General features: G+C 42.2%; 1 long non-coding RNA gene across 1 annotated transcript in view; it reads left to right on the top strand.

Annotated features, from left to right (window-relative positions):
• Window positions 1-601: 601 nt before the first annotated feature.
• LOC135973445 (uncharacterized) overlaps window positions 602-12,893 on the top strand; it is a 62,217-nt gene continuing 49,925 nt past the window's right edge. Inside the window, exons 1-2 of the long non-coding RNA XR_010590283.1 lie at window positions 602-788; window positions 2,117-2,195. This is a non-coding gene — a long non-coding RNA (uncharacterized LOC135973445). The remainder of the gene's footprint in view (window positions 789-2,116; window positions 2,196-12,893) is intronic.

The following is a 12,893-nucleotide window of genomic DNA, read 5'->3' as shown; positions in this document are numbered from 1 at the left end:
CACTGTATTATAATAATACCTTCACTACTCTAGCACCTCCACCATCCAAGGATCTTAGTGCACTGTACACATTTTTCTGAATTAAGACTCACAACCTCATTCTGTAAGGTAGTGAATAAACAGATTTTCTTAAAGGGGAGAGTTTATTAAATCCTTTAATTGACTTTGATTACATTTGTTGTTTAATTTATTATTGTAATTATGGTGGTAGCATTTAAAGGCTCCAATCTTAAATGAGGACTCTATTGTGCTAGGTCCTGTACAAACACAAAACAAAAATACAGCCCCTGCCCCAAGGAATCCTGGTGACTTTACTCAGGGGAAGGAATCCTATTGATGTACATGACATGAATAAGGTGAGCACCTCATATTTTATTTAATTATGGTTAGAGTAGGTGGCTGAGCCAGGATTAAAATCCAACGCTAAACCTGTCACATTTGGATGCCTAAGCTTAGGAGACAAATCTGTAACTAGGCACCTAATTAAGTGGCCTGATTTTCACAGGTGATGAGTACCCACACTCTCATTTATTTAGGCACCCAAACATAGAGACATTTTAAAATAGTGGCATTAACATGTAAGAAACTCAACTCACCAGGTAGCACAGCTCATTTGGAAGCCATGTTGTTACAATCTCCCTTATGATGAGGCATTATTGCTACCTGGTGACTAGGAAATCTACATCATCCTGAAGGAGGCATTCTATGAATGACAGCTCCTCCTTAGTTCCACCCTAGCTGGGAGTTGCAAGTGCTCAGCACCTCTGAAAATCAGGCTTCTTATTTAGGTGGGTAAATGTGGATTTAAGAATCTGGCTTGAGGTGCTCAAGCTAATACACTTCAGGAGCCTAAAGCACTTTGATCCGTAGAGCCAAACTCCCCTGCTCCAACTTCTTGAGAATCAGTGTGGTATGAGAATCTCAATCAGGAAAGGGGCATGCTTCTTTACTCAGGGAGAGCACTGCATGTTACAGCAGGCTCCATTTCTAAGTGTTTTAGTGGTATGTGTGTTAGAATAACATGAGCCTTGATCATTCAAGTTACAGATCCACTGCCTTTTGTGTTAATAGGCCAGGCTTGTCTACACTGGGAAATTTACTGGTATAATTATACCACTATAGTTATGCTGGAAAATTTCCCCATGTAGATAAGCCCACAGTAAAAGTGTGGCCCCTCAGTTCTAGTATCTGAATTATGGCAGTGAGCAGGAGGTGAATAAACTTGCAGAGCTCTATTAAAAATGTGATTTAGCACTTTGATATGTCCTGACTTTGGAGACTTGTGTAGGATCTTTCTACCTGCCAGTGGCCTGGTGCTATTATTAAGAAAAAACTGGATCTTCTTTCCTCCTCGTAGCAGCCTGCACCCAATCTTGTAACTATTTCCTAGTAGAATATGTGCACTGGCTTTTATGCTCCGACAAAGGAGAAAATTTATTTTCTTTGCTTTCCCTCTGTACTTACCTCACATATCTACCTACTATGAGCTTATGGCATAATACTAGGCCAATGTAGGTGTGGTTCTTTGTTAACTTGCTCAACCTGGGGTAGTGTTGGTGGATGGCAGAAGTGTAGTGTCCTGGTAAAATCCCCTCTAGTTTCTTGACCAAGCCTAGTAACAACTCAGAAAGGAGAGCCTCAAATAATCCATTCTAGTAGGGTGTCTCATGAAACATGAGGACCTAGAGTGCTGAATTAATAGCGAGTCACTTCCCTCTCTGATTTCACTGCTGAAGAGGGAGAAAGATGGCCTGGGAATTGCAAAGCATGCAGCATAGGTGTAAGAGTCCTAATGGAACAGGGCCTCAAGAGGTTGATTTGTGCTTAAGGTTGGTCCTGACCTCAAGTTTTACCCTAGGCCTTGTTGTATGCTAGGGCAAGACTTGAGGAGTTTTGGCTTGTGAGTGTTGCTACATTCAGCAAAGCTGATGGTTACTTTAATACCCAGTCTTAGTGCATCAAGTTAAGAAGCTCTCACTCACCCAGGTGTTTTGGTTTAAAGATGGAATCTGGGGCAAGGTTGGATCTAGTTCTTTCTGAGTGGGTTCACCTGACCTTATTGCTAATCTGCATGACATATAATGAAACAGACTTTAATATCCTATTTTTTCTGCAGGTGAGAAACTACATAAGGAAATCCCAGAGAAACATAAAAGAAAGTTCTATTCCAATGCAAATAAGATGACTGTTGCCCGGTATGATTGTTACTCTTCTTTTCTGCTTCAGTTTCTATCCTTTCCTATTTCAGATATGCATAGAAATGCCTATCGGGAGCATGTCTGTATGGTAAATATATTAGTTGATACATGGTCTTGCCATTAAGGCAAAGGATTGGGAGTCAGAACTGAGTTCTATATCTGCCTGTGCCCAGGCTTGCTTTGACCCTCTCTGTGCTTCTGTTTCCTCATCTGTAAAATGGAGATGATACTCATGTCTCTCTCATCAGAGGGTTGTAAAGCTGAACTCATCAATGTTTTGTAATGTGCTTTGAAAGCCTCCTATGGAAGGCCCTACAGAAATGGGTAGTACTAATATTATCATATGAAATTTTGAAATAAAGGGTAGTTGAAAAGGGGACAAGAAAGTGAAAAGTGAATGCCTGAGTATTCTTAAATGCCATGAATGTGGGTCCTAGTAATAGAGTGCCGTTTGAGATACTCATGATGCTGTTCTTTGTGGGACCCGGAAATGGCAAAGACTGAACATAGCTAAAAATCTGGACGGCTAACATTGCACTGCTCTATGGCCAAATTGGCAACTTGCTGCTCAGAGATCTTGGGCAATAGGAAACGTCCTGCTAGGAAGGAATTAACAGAGAAACTGCAGTTTCTATTTTTATGGTTCGCTGCCATTGTGGTTGTACTGTTAGGCTTATGTTCATTGTGCAATGACACAAAAATACAAGCATATTTTGTCCTTGCTCACCTATTGCTTTGGTTTGTGTGATTTTTTTTTTTTTTTTTTTTTAGGCAGGGTAGTAAGCCATTTATTCTGTCTTGAACTGTACATTATGCAGATGATGATGATGTCTCTGTTAAGTGATCCTCACAGCTCAAGGAGGAAAGGAACCAAAGAGCATCTTTGGAGTTTTTTAAAAATCTTTCCAAGCTTTCCTTTTTCACTTATTAATGAGCGGGGGAGGAGAGGGGAGAGTGAGAATGCGTGTTGGGATGTGAACATACATGTTTGAGTTTGTATGCTTTTACGGTTGAGAGCATGTGTATGTACAAGCATGTGTGGGCATCTATAGGCTTCTCTGAGCTTTTCAGTTCTGCAGGTTAATTTTATCTTATACTTCTGACACTGCAGTTTTTGGGCCAAACCTTGCAAACATTCCACATGAGTAAAGTTGCTCACATGCTTTCATGGAGGATTGGCCCGTATAATTACAAGGTGACCCATTTATACTAAGGGAGATGTTTTTAAAAATTCTGTAAATAGTATTCTTGGTTTTTGCTAATTATTGTGTGAGTTCTTTTCTTTAATACATTTCCTTAAATAATGTACTGCATTCCCATTGCCAAAAAGGCACCTGGGAACTTTTGAAATTAAAATCTGTGTTAAACCACTAATGGCAAGCAATCAAATTCCCACCTCCCACTCTGCCCTAACACCGTATCTGTGCAGAGGGGAGTTAAATAGATATGAAAAGCCATCCCAAACAGGCATACCTGTGCAGAGTCCTGAAAACAGCCAATGGATAGGGAGGGAGATATTCCATGGAGGCCCTGCAGCTTTGTCCTGCACTGAGGGCTTGATCTTGCAAGTTGTTTTTACTCCCAATAAAATCTGGATCGAGCCCCTTGCAAGATGTGAATGGTTCCTTTTCAGAACAGTGAGAAATTAGTGTAAGCTGAACTCAGTTATAACATGAGCCTCATCTTAGTAGAGCTGGTTAAAAATGGTAAAGAGAAGCTAAGAAGAAATAGTAATGCACATATTTCCCGATATCTCATCTGACAATACAAGTGAGCTAAGTCAATCAATACCTCCAGGAAGGTTGCTACCTCCCACTATGGTTTGGGGGAGAATTCTTTATTCAGGACCAGTTCTAGGGGTGAACAAGCAGGGCAGTTGACATGGGTGCCTCTTTCCAACGGGCTTTGTACTGCCTTTTTTTCCCCCCTATGCCATTTTGGGGTGAGGAAGTCTGAAAACATTTTCTACCCTGGCCTGCAAAATGGCCAGGACTGCTCCTAACTGGGAATAATCATGGAACAATTAAAATTGCACTTATTCAAAACTATTTTCCTTTTATGTCGTACTGAATGGTAAGCATAACCAAGGATCAATCAATGACACTGCATTATTTACAAATGTAGACTCTGCTCAGCGCTGTTCAGTTCTAGGCCCTGATTCAGCATAGCACGTAAGCACATGCTTCAAGTTGCATTGACTTAAATGAAACTACATTTCAATAAGCAATGCACTTAATTTTAAGCTTGTACTTAACTGGGGTCCTAATAAATATTAATTAGAAATGAATACGTTGACACAAACTTTCTCAGTTGCAGAGCAATGTGTATTCTACCAGACAAGTGGATAGGGGATTTAATTTAAGACCCAATCCTGTATTGTCCTTAAAAGTGTTCTGCTGAAGTCAACTTTAGGAAAAAAAACAAAACACTTCAGTTTAAGGACAAAATTTAAAAAAGAAACATTGCAGGGAAAAGGGGACAAAGAATAAAGTGCAATGCTTCAGTTCAAAGGAAAATCTCCATTCTATGCAATGGGACCAAATCTTTCTCATTTTACTTATACAAGGTTTCCCTTTGACTGCTATATATGATGGAGATTTACAGAGATACTCTGAGGCTTGGTCTACACTACCCGCCTGATTCGGCGGGTAGAGATCGATCTTCTGGGATCGATTTATCGCGTCTCATCTGGACGCGATAAATCGATCCCAGAAGCGCTCCCCCGTCGACTGCGGAACTCCTGCTCGCTGAGAGGAGGAAGCGCTGTCGACGGGGGAGCTTGCCTGCGCCGCGTGGACCTGCAGTAGGTAAACTTAATTTGATCTAGGAAACGTTGACTTCAGCTACACTATTCTCGTAGCTGAAGTTGCATTTCCTAGATCGATCCCCCGCCCCAGTGTGGACCAAGCCTGAGATAATGAAAACCTAAAAGTCAGGTTTTGTTACAAAATAAAAATGTTACAAAATTAATTAAAAACAATTTCAGGAAACATTTCTCTTCATTTAAATAGTTTTAAAATAAAAAATCATTTGCTGTGTTGCAAACCCCAACACAGCAACATTAGACTAATTTATGAGAACCAGAAAGTGAACCTGAGTAGAAATTAAAAATGAAATAATCTCATGTAGTTTCACTGTCCTGCCTAAGTGAAATTCAAGGCGAGAATGAACTGCATAAATGGTGAAAAGTACGTGAGTTTTAAGTTACCATTAATTAACAGGCATTTTTTTTTAAATATGGTGTTCCACACTAATGACAAATGCTGATACCATGTATCGATCTTACATCATACAAGGTCATAACTACATGTGCTGGATTCTAGTTTCTGTGATCATTCTTGCACATTTTTTAAAAAGAAATCTACAGGGATGGGGGGAATAACTAGGTCAGAACAAATGGCCAAATGAATGTACAATCATCAAGGCTGGAATATATGCAGCCTGCATAATGACTACATTTTTAGATAGGAGTTTCACGATCTGAAAATATTTTACAAATGTTTAACTAAGTCTTACAACATCTCTTAGAGATTGCTATGCATTACTATCACTTTTTTTTACAGATTGGAAAATTTAGGAACAGAGAAGTTTAGTGATTTAGCCAAGGACACACAGGGTATGTCTTCACAGCAGAGCTGACTTGGATGATTGGCACCCAAGGTTAGCCTACCCTGGTTGTGAGCAGCTACACAACAAAGCCCTCCCTTAGTTACTGTGTCAACACTCCCCCGTGAGTGTCTGCTACGACTTCGGTGGGTATATCCTATGCTGCAGTAAGCTGAGCCACTATGTGATTCTTCCCCAGTCAACTGTGGGACAATAGTCTGTCCTTCTGGGCACACACAGAATTGTGGGAAGGCATTGGAGGAATCTCAGCACTTGAGTGTCCTCACTGTGAAGTGGGTGGGTTACCATCTGGAATTAAAGTCTTACTTGGGTTTGACCCTCGAGCCCCAGATAAGCTGGGTTGAAAGGATCACCAAAGTTGGGAGAGTTTTGTATGTGGATGGGAGGAGGCTTAGACCCAAGTCAGAGCTCATGTTAACTTAGACACAGAGTCAGTGGCACAGCTGTGCTAGAACCCAGGAATCTTAACTCCTAGTCCGATCCTCAAACTGCAAAATTCACTTACAACAGACTTCAATAAGGGAAGGAGAAGAGGAGGATCTTCTCAGATAGTCATATCAGAACATGATGGAAAAATCCTGTTGCTGGGGTCTCCTCTACATTAGAAACCTCCCATTGTGTCTCCCCCAACCTCACAATAATTGTACCAAAAATTAAAAGTGAAAGTAACCCTTGCCCTTTTCCAGACACTTGGCTTATTTACACGGCATTTTGGACCCAGCAGGAGTGAGTCTCCTAGCTCAGGCCAACAGACTTGTGCTCCTAGAGTGATGCTAGTGTTCTAAAAATAGCCGTAAAGATAGAGCTTTGAAGTTACAGCTATTTCTAGAAAGCTAGTCCTGCTAGCTGAAGGGTGTCGAGACAGGCTGAGACGCTTGGTCCACAATGCTGTGTAGACATATCCTTGGAAACATTGCCATGCTTTATATGTGATGTAGTGACAGCTGTGACTCATGACTGATGTTGGCATGATGATTTATCTTTGTCTGCACCATTTCCTTTCCTTATGGACAACAAAAGCAAACGCAAAACAAAACAAATAGCATGTTGACACATTTCTTTGCAAACAAGTGAGAAACCTGAAGGACAGGCTGGATAAGGGCACAATGATGCCCAACTGGTATAGCTAGGTCTAGGTTTGGTAGAAGGAAATGATAGGGTCTCAGGTATACACTACCTCACAGGAAGATTGTAATGAGACCCAGCCACCTATAAGAAAGAAAACAAAACCTACTGATTTTAGTCCCGGGGAAGAAAGAGAAAAAGAACAGATGCATGAGTTCTTCTGTCCATGCACAAACTGCAATCAGCAGTGCTGAGTTAGAAGCAGATAATAGCCTAGACTTCTTTTCTTATTGTGCTTCCTGCTGAAGAAATGCTCTGGCTCACAGAGCAAAAAGATTTAATTTGGGGGGAAGGGGGGGAGAGGGAGAGCAAGGACCTCACACAAGAACTGACCTAAACGCCAAGGAGGTTTGAATAATCTAATTTACAATAAAATGGTATTTACAATGTTATCAGACAAAGCTTAGCAGTGTTAAGTTAAACAGCATATAATGTGATTAGTGAGGGGGTCATGCCCATGATGTCATGCAAATTCTCTGAACTCTCAGAATGGGGAGATAATGTCTCAGGCATTTATTCTCTTGTGACATGTAAAAACTCCATAAAGGTTTGGGGTGGACGGGGTTGGGAGGGAAGCGCGCGTGTGTGTATGTATGTGCGCACACACACATACAATATATATACACAATAATAAAGGAAGAATAAAATCCTAATGTGGCTTTAGTTCAGAGAAAAATTATCTCATTACAACAGAGCTCAACTGCATGTGCATACAAGGGATAATGCAACTTAGTGGTTAGAACAGGGACTTGGGAGTTAGAAGGTCTAGGTTTTCTTCCTGATTCTGTCACTGTATTGCTGTTTTACCTTGTGCAAGTCATATAACCTCTCTGTACTTCTATTAATCCCATATTTAAAATGGAGATAAAGTAATAATATTCACCCACCTTTGTAAAGTTCTCCGAGATCCTTAGGTAAAAGGCCCCATATAAGTGCAAACTATTATGATTCTGCTCCTAATGCAAAACCAATATGGAATATGCAACAGCAAGTTTGTGTAGATTAGAGTGGAGAACATCATTGTGGGCAATGGCTCATATGTACAGCATTAAATCCTGGCATCCCTCTGTATGTAAAAATGCAAAAATTGTGGTTTTTTAAAAGCAAATTGTCTAGACTAATTAATCTACAGACCATTAAAGAATCAAAATGACAAAAGTAAGATAAAAGTTTTAAAATCAAAGATAATGTGATGCTTATTTTAGAACATATTTTGAGTCTAAAGGAGCTCTTCTAACAGTTAAATCAGAAACAGTCCCTTTAAACTTTAAAACCCTTACAGTGTGTATGACAGGCCAGACTCTGAACTCAGAGACTGTCTACACTTACTGAGGGATCGACGTGTGGTGATCGATGCATCGGCGGTTGATTTAGCGGGTCTAGTGAAGACCTGCTAAATTGACAGCAGATCGCTCTCCCGTTGACTCCTGTACTCCACCAGATCGAGAAGAGTAAGGGGATTCGACGGGAGAGTGTCTCCCATCGACATTGCATATTGTGGACCCCGCGGTAAGTAGATCTAAGCTATGTCGACTTGAGTTACGCTATTCACGTAACTCAAATTGCATAGCTTAGATCGACTTTTCCCTGTAGTGTAGACAAGGCCGAGTAACAACATTGAAATGAATGGGATTACTCCAGATTTACACCATATAAACTGAGCTCAGAACCTAGCCCACTTTATTTTATGTTTATTCTTTAATGGAAGTATACAGCTTCTTTACTCCCACTTCTTGCCATGAGGTGAAAACAGTATTAATTGTTTCATTCTAATTTAGGGATTGACTATGGTATTTCTTTTCTCAATGATGAAGAAAATAAACACTGGCTAGACATAAAATCAAGTGGAAGTTGAAGTTGCTCGGGACCTCACAAGATCAGGCCCAAAAGCAGAATACAGAAAATCTTTATTTCAACAAGGGGAATGGGGTGGAAAAGGACAGACAGGATTTGAAACAAAAGACCATGCAATATAATATCCATAGGATGTGGCAAGCTCAACAGAGTTGTATGATGTGCGTCTTTTATCATGACAATGATCCTTTGTATTAGCTGGAGCACTGATTGATGTTTAGGGCATTATCTCTGCTGTGATGAAGAATGCCTACATTAATTTTATTTGACTGCAGCGGGATGCCCTTGGGAATAAATCACTGTTTGGAAAAGGGAAGCCAAACTTTTGTCTCTGCATGGCTGATGAATCAGAAGCAGGAGCCAAGTGCAATATGCACAGAGCACAGTGGAGCACTAGCCAGTCAGCTCAGGCATGTGGGATGTACTAATTACAAGAAAGAATGAAAGCAAAGCCTGCAGGTAGTCACCTTTTAAATAATCAGGGCTGACAGTTTTATTACAGTAGCAGAGGTTAACACTTCGTAGGTATGTGCTACATCATGTATGCTGCCTGTATGAAATATTCTTTGAGCATTACATAATGTATTTAGTGGATCACTTTTATTTCAGACATTTTTATATTACTAATGATTTCCCCATCTTAGAGTTAATTATAAAAGGAATATCTTATTGTTGCTGCAGGTGCTGCCAATGGATTATGTTGGATGATGCATCATATATAGTTTTCAGATGAGCTATGGTTAATTCACAAAGGAGGGATATACGTTCTAAAACTCAGAACATTTCCAAGAATTAATAGTTCCAATACCCCTTTGTAGAATATGTTAAAATAAGTTGTTGATTTTTTTTATACCTGGACAAACAGAGGCAACTGTGGTCAAGCTGACGGAGCATAGTGTGATGAGTCAGGAGACCTGGGTTTTCTTATGGACTCTGCAACTGACTTGTTGTGTGATCATGGTCAAGCTAGTCCATGCCTCTGTTGGCCCATCTGTAAAAATGGGGGATAATGATACTTTTATCTGACCTTTGTAAAGAGTTTTGGGGTGTATGATGAAAAGCATTGTGAGAGTATAAAATATTGTACTTACATAGTATTTAAGTAATGTCATAAAGTTTTGCGCATCTTAAAGCATGAATCTTTCTGGTTACAAGATGTCCTCCTCATAGCCAGGGCTGATGAGACTGGGGGAAAGGGAAGATAACTGTACCAAGGCCCTGCCCTGCAAAAAGTTGCAACTGGGATGAAATGGGGGGACAATGGGAGGGGAGGCCCCAGCCAACATGATGTACCAAGGCCCCAAATTTTTCTCAGTTGGCCTGCTCATAACTCCCACAGGAAACAAGTTAATTGGTAAGCAAATAACTATAGCTGCAGTATCCCCTTGGGGCCAAACTCCTGTTCCAAGTTATGAAAGCAATAAAAGGTGCCATGCCCTCAGTAGGTGCCGCACAAAGGGCATATCTCCGCTTGCCTCTGTAAGGCAGAAATTGTCAGGGCACTAGGTTCTTGAGGCTCAACACAGATTTCCAAACCCAGTGCTAAACAGCTGTGTGATAGAGCCTTGAAAAATTGGTAGTAATCTAACTAAATAAATGGGGATTTATCCAAATAGAATGTAGCTGCAGAATAACATCCAAAAATTCTTACTATGCTCTCCTTTGGTAAAACAATCCCTCTTACTTCATCCCATGTAATGTAAGCTGGAGACGAGAACTAATGTTTAATCATAGGATGTTTGGGTCCACACTGTGGAGTTACAGCACACAATAAGTAATGAAGTGGAATAATTTCATTAAGTGTGACCACCTTGGCTGTGTTAATTAACACAATAATAGCTTCACCTAGATCAGGGATGGGCAAACTTTTTGGCCCGAGGGCCATATTTGGGAATAGAAATTGTATGGCGGGCCATGAATGCTCAGAAAATTGGAGTTGGGGTGTGGGAGGGGGTGAGGGCTCTGGTTGGGGGTGCAGGTTCCAGGGTGGGGCCAGAAATGAGGAGTTCAGGGTATGGGAGGGGGCTCCAGGCTGGGGATGGGGGAGTAGGGTGCGGGTGGGGGGGGAGTAAGGGTGCCAGCTGCGGGGGCGGGCTCTGTGGTAGGGCTGGGGATGAGGAGTTTGGGGTGCAGGAGGGTGCTCTGGGTTGGGACCAAGGGGTTTGGAGGGCAGGAGGGGGATCAGGGCTTGGGCAGGGGTTCAGGCACGGGGAGAGGCTCAGAGGTGCAGGCTCTGGGCGGCACTTGCCTCAAGCGGCTCACGGCAGCAGCAGCCATGTCCCCACTCTGGCTCCTATGCGGCAGTATGACCAGGCGGTTCTGCATGCTGCCCCATCCAATGGGAGCTGCAGGGGTGGCAGTTGGGGCGGGGGCAGTGTGCAGAGCAGAGCCCACTGGCTGCTCCTACACATAACAGCTGGAGCAGGGCCATGACGCCGCTTCTCGGAGCGGCATGGAGCACCCCCCGACCCTGCTGCCCAGCTGGAGCGCTGGAGGGGGGCCATGCCGCTGCTTCTGGGAGCTGCATGGAGCGGCCCCTGACCTTGCTAGAGCACTGAAGCAGGGCAAGCCCCAGAACCCGCTCCCCAGCAGGAGCTCGAGGGCTGGCTTACAATGGCTGGGGGCCGGATCCGGCCTGTGGGCCACAGTTTGCCCACCCCGATCTAATCAATCCATAAGCAATTTACACCTACAAAGACGTATCGCATCAGTCACCTCTAAAATACCGTCACCTTTGTGTGGTAATTCAGGAGTTGTTTAACAGCACTCAGTTCATAGCAGTTCAGGATGGGAGGTAAGAAGACCTTTGTTGCCACATATCTTCTGGATTTTCGCTGCACTAAACTTCCCGATGAGTGTCCAGGCTTTCATGATAGATCTTGACATATCCACTTCTGAGATTGCTTTTCTCCAGTGTGCTCTTTGGGCTATATCCATGCTCTCTAGGATGTTGTTGTCTATTTCTGGATCACTGGATTTTTCTTATTGTTTAAGGAGGCCTGCACATTTTTTTTCATCCAGATATCGTACATAGTTTCTTTTTGGCAGCCACATGGGATGGACTTGGTGGTGGCGAACTTCCTGACTCGCATCATCCAGAAGAACATGATACCCAAGATATGGTGAAAATCTGAGGTTATAGCTTTACTAAAACTTGGTAAAGCCCACTCTTTTAAGTAGCCAACTATTACCCAAATATCACTTCTGAATTATAGCTACAAACTCCTACATGTAGATGATTCTACAGAGAATTATGCCCACAATAGAACAACTTTTGAGTGATGATCAGGCAGGTTTCTGAACAAATTGCAGCACCCGTGACCCAGTGATAGCACTTACTATGTACCTTGAGAGTACATTTCAACAGATGCAGAAAACTAGAGCTGTCTCTTTTGACCTTACAGCCGCCTCTGGCACACTGGTCTGCTGTACAAGATGTCAGCAGTTCTTCGTAATGGGTTGTCATGGCAACTGAGCTGATGCGCCAAGGTAAAGATTTTCAGGTGGCTCTGGGCCACAAAACCAACACCTGGAGATTCCAGAAAAACAGACTCCTGCAAGGCTCTGTGCTGGCACCAGCTTTATTTATTTAATGTATTCACCTATAACCTACCAAACACCATCTCCGGGTGGCTCACATACACAATGATATCTGCTTGGCCTTAAGAGACCATGATTTCTAAAAGATTGAAGAGAGCCTGAACAGTGATATGGTTGCCATAGGTGACTATTGCAAGAAATGGTGATTGAAACCAGGTACATCCAAAACTGTGCCAACATGTGTCCACTGACACCATGCTCAGAGCCAACTTGAGCTTATCTTTTTGGCACAGGATACAAAGACTCTGTATTTAGGGGTCACCCTAAATTGCGCACTCCCATACAAATACCATCTTACTAAAGTCATTCAAAAGATCAGGAGCGAAACTCTCCTGAACAAATGAGTGGGGTCTATCTGGGGAGCAAATGTGCCAACACTGTATCGTTTGGGGTTTGCTCTCTGCTATTCAGTTGGTGAATAATATGCCGCCGTTTGATTAATTTCTGCCCATGCTAGACTAGTAGACGCACCATGTCTTCCTCATACCA

Source organism: Chrysemys picta, chromosome 9 (assembly GCF_011386835.1).
Source record: "Chrysemys picta bellii isolate R12L10 chromosome 9, ASM1138683v2, whole genome shotgun sequence".
In the NCBI taxonomy this organism is placed as follows: Eukaryota; Metazoa; Chordata; order Testudines; family Emydidae; genus Chrysemys; species Chrysemys picta.
This window is presented reverse-complemented; position numbering and strand designations above follow the sequence as displayed.